The sequence below is a fragment of the Carlito syrichta genome, unplaced genomic scaffold (genome assembly GCF_000164805.1).
Source record: "Carlito syrichta isolate Samal-C Ts95f unplaced genomic scaffold, Tarsius_syrichta-2.0.1 Scaffold123285, whole genome shotgun sequence".
In the NCBI taxonomy this organism is placed as follows: domain Eukaryota; kingdom Metazoa; phylum Chordata; class Mammalia; order Primates; family Tarsiidae; genus Carlito; species Carlito syrichta.
This window is the reverse complement of record NW_007067381.1, coordinates 268,318-272,370: the sequence shown is the minus strand read 5'-3', so window position 1 is coordinate 272,370 and position 4,053 is coordinate 268,318. Positions and strand designations below refer to the sequence as shown.

General features: G+C 46.0%; 1 pseudogene; it reads left to right on the top strand.

Moving 5' to 3' along the window:
* The window catches only part of LOC103249649, a 2,356-nt pseudogene extending 1,432 nt beyond the window's left edge, over positions 1-924 (top strand).
* Positions 925-4,053: the final 3,129 nt, after the last annotated feature.

Here is a 4,053-nt window from a genome sequence, read left to right as displayed (position 1 = left end):
CCGACCCGAGGCCAGGGACGAGGCCGGGGCTGCGGCCGAGGGCGCCGAGGGGCCCGATCCGCGGGGCCAAGAGCCTTCGTCCCTGTCGGGGGACGCCCGGGTGAGCGCCGCTTCCCAGAGGCGAGACCCCGAGGCTGCTGCTGGCGGGGAACCGCGGAATAAGGGGACTCCAGATCTGCCCCAAGAAGCATACGCGCAGGGAGAGATCAAGGAGAAGCGGCAGTAAAGAAGAAAAGATGCTGATAAAGAGGGCAACTGACGGGGGAGGGGGCGTGGGATTGGCAGTTGAGAGAAACTGCCAGGAGAGGAGGGGTGGGATTGGCAGTTGAGGGAAATCGCGGGGAGGGGGGCGGGGGGTGGGGGGGAGATTGGCAGTATGGGAAACCGCCGAGGGAGGGGGCACACCTCTCCAACAAGGGTACCTGCATAACGAGCATTTGTATACCTGACCCCGAGTTGTACCCCACATCTTCAAAATAAAATTACAAAAAGGATGCTTATACATGCCACCCGGGAGTTGAGGAAGTTGCGGTGGAGGAGAGCCGGGATTTTGAAATACACGTAACAGTGTGTTGTTGATGATCCCCTACACCTAAGGAAGATTCAGAAACACGGCCGGGCGAAGAAGAAGAAGAAGTTTCTCCACAAGAGCTGGGAGCTGCCATTAAGATCATCCGGCAGCTGATGGAAACATTTAGCTTGGATCTATCGACTGTTACACAAGCCTTCCTAAAAAAAATAGTGGTGAGCTGGAGGCCACGTCCTCCTTTTTAGCATCTGGTCAGAGAGCTGATGGATACCCCATTGGGTCCCCACAAGATGACATAGATTTGCAAAAAAGATGATAAGGATACCAGAGATGCTCTGGTCCAAAAATTTGGTGCTCAGAATGAAGCTCGGAGAATTGAATTTCGAAAGAAATAACTGGCAAGATAACGAGAAGAGAAAAAAGTTATGGCAGATGAGGTGGTTTAAAAAAAAAAAAAAGATTGTTACCATCCCACGTTAGAACATCAAAACCGACACTTATCTTTTGACCAATGCTGCCGTTACTCCGAGAGTCCTAGATTCTGTAGCCAAGCAGAGTTGTATAGGAAGATAAAAATAAAAGAAATTGGAGATATTTAGAGCTATTCCTAGCAAGTATCAATGTGTCAGTCAAAGGAAAATCCTAAACCAGAGAGGAGTTTGTCCACATGTAGTCATACTTCGCTCAAATGGAACCTTTGCTATATTGGTGACAAGAGCTAGTGACAGACTCAAAGGAAGAAAATGATGAGGCATAGGTCTTTTTAGGCAGCATAAATAAAGAATCTCCTGTCCTTTGGCAGAAGCGCCTCTAGACTACACTAGATTCCAAATCAAGAATCCAAACATGAGAAGATTTAATTACAAGTCCTTGAATATGGATTATCTTAAACCCTTGTACTCCCCCAGTGAGCTCTGATTTCTAGACTCTTTTGAAAATCCCATATTCATTCATTTTGCTAACTTAGTATCTGGGAACCCTGTTCCTTGGCTCTTCTTTTCTTTGAGCCCTTCTCAGTCATGTTTCTAGCTTGTTTCTCTACCTATCACTCAGTTTTGTTTGAAACACACACGACCCTAGAGAATCTCAAGAACAATTTCACTCTGTTAAGAGTAGTGTGTTTTATTTACTGAATATAGTTTGTACTAAGGATTGTGTTCCATTTAAAAATCAGTGGATTGATTCTACTTTATTATATTGTTTTTCTTATTGAAAATAAATGTGACTTTGTATTTGAAAAAAAAATATTTAAGTGAATAATGATTATTTCCAGGGACATGTTTTCAGAAAATGAAAATGTATGATTAGGAAGACAGAAAAGAATTTTAAGTCCTGAAAGCAATAAAACTCAAGTACGCCTTAGAATTCTAACTTCACCTGAATTTCAGAGAGAAAGGACCATCAAAAAGAGGTGTGCAGGCACGCCCCTTGCTTTTCCATGGAGACTCAAGAAAGCAAACAGACCAGAACTCTAACCAAGTGTTTGCCAAAGTCAACAAAACTTTAAATGTCTCCACATTTTGTCTGTGACAGATCATGTTGGTCCCCTTCCAGAATCTGGTGACCAAAGACAAAACTTCTCTCAAAACTCTGTCTAATGAGGTCTTGCTTCCATTCTCAAAAGAACTTCCAGTTTCTAGCCCTACTCTACCCTTCCACCCACCTTGTCCTATCCACCTTGAGGAAAGCATTCGTCACCCTGCACTTGGGTTTCTGCCTGCCTCTCTTAGACCCTCTTCTTTGCCATTCTCTCTGCAGTGCCTTGAAGATGCCAGTCACCACAGCTATGCTGTATTCAACAACACACCCGTAAGCCGAGCAGGCTGACGCCAGTGTGAATGCTCTTGCCATTGCCTCACAAAGTACTGAAGAGAAAAAGCTACCTGGAATAAATGGATGAACAAACTTTTTTTTTTTATCTTTATTTTTTGAGTTGGAGTCTCACTCTGTCGCCCAGACTGGAGTGCAGTGGCCGCTCCCGGCCACCGCAGCCTCGACCCGCTGGGCTCCGGCGATCCTTCCGCCTCAGCCTTCCGAGTAGCTGGAACTGCAGGCGCGTGCTACCACGCCCGGCTCATGTTTGACTTATTGTAGAGACGAGGTCTCGCTGCCCAGGCGGGTCTCGAACCCGCAGGCTCAGGCAATCCACTCACCTCAGCCTCCCAAGGGCGCGGGATTACAGGCTGAGCCACCGAGGCCGACTTGAACAAACTTTTAAATCATGCCATTCTTGCCACTCCAAATACTCTCATTTTTTGAGATTTCTCAAGCCCCCCCGGAAAGTATTTCCTTATTGATCCTCACTCAAGTCTGACTATTTCTTGCCACTGTGTCTTTGTTAGCTGTTATGTACTTGACGTATATTAGAGGAAATGTCACCATTTTTTTAACTCCTTGTTTTTCCACTTTCCTTTTTTTATTCCTTACAATGTTGCCCAGGCTAGCCTCAAACTCCTGGACTCAAGTGATCTTCCCACCTCAGCCTCCTGAGCGACTGGGACCACAGGTGCACACCACCACTCCTGGGTTTCCTTTTTCACTCTGAAGAGACTGCTGCACTGAGTAGGTCCTCTCTGGGCTCTGGCTTGCTCTGCCATCTACCTTGTGTACTCAGAAACTCCCCACCGCCCAAGCCCCCCATTTGTGCCCTGCTCTCTCATAAGAGATGCACTTCTGAGGTAGACAGAACAGGACCCATGCCACAGATTCTCTTGACTATTCATCATAATCACCTACAGAGGTTGATGAAAACATAGATGGATATATAGGTGCACTGTTTTCTGGAAAGATCGCAAATAATTATTATTTTTATTTTTATTTTTTTTGAGTTGGAGTCTCACTCTGTCACCCAGACTGGAGTGCAATAGCCACTCCCGGCCACCTCAGCCTCGACCTGCTGGGCTCTGGCGATCCTTCCACCTCGGCCTTCCAAGTAGCTGGAACTACAGGCGCGCGCTACCACGCCCGGCTAATTTTTTGATTTATTGTAGAGATGAAGTCTCGCCAAGTTGCCCAGGCGGGTCTCGAACCCACAGGCTCAGGCAATCCACTCACCTCAGCCTCCCAAAGGCGTGGGATTACAGGCTGAGCCACTGAGTCCGGCTCGCAAATAACTGTTTAAAGTGTTTGCCCTTGGGGACAAGCACTAAGGGGTAGGTGGGAGAAGTAGAAAAACTTTCTTTTCTGTACTATCTATATTTTGACTTTAAGCATGTATGACATTTATAATTTTTGATGGAAAAATTTAGATGACCAAGACCTGCTCCTAGAGATTATAATTTAGTATATCTAAGAAGGGCTTTCAGTATCTGTATTTCATTTAAAGTTCTTGATGATTTTGACAGAAAGGCAGAGTTGGGACCCATGGGACAAAGGGAAAATATGTGTGTGTGTGTATGTGTGTGTGTGCGCGTTATGTAAGTACATGTGGAAATGTGTGTGGCAGAGTGAATGGTGGGGCAGGATTCTACAGCTCTAAACAAATTCTTCTTCTCAGTGTGCTTTTTCTAGAAGTTTCCCTGCCT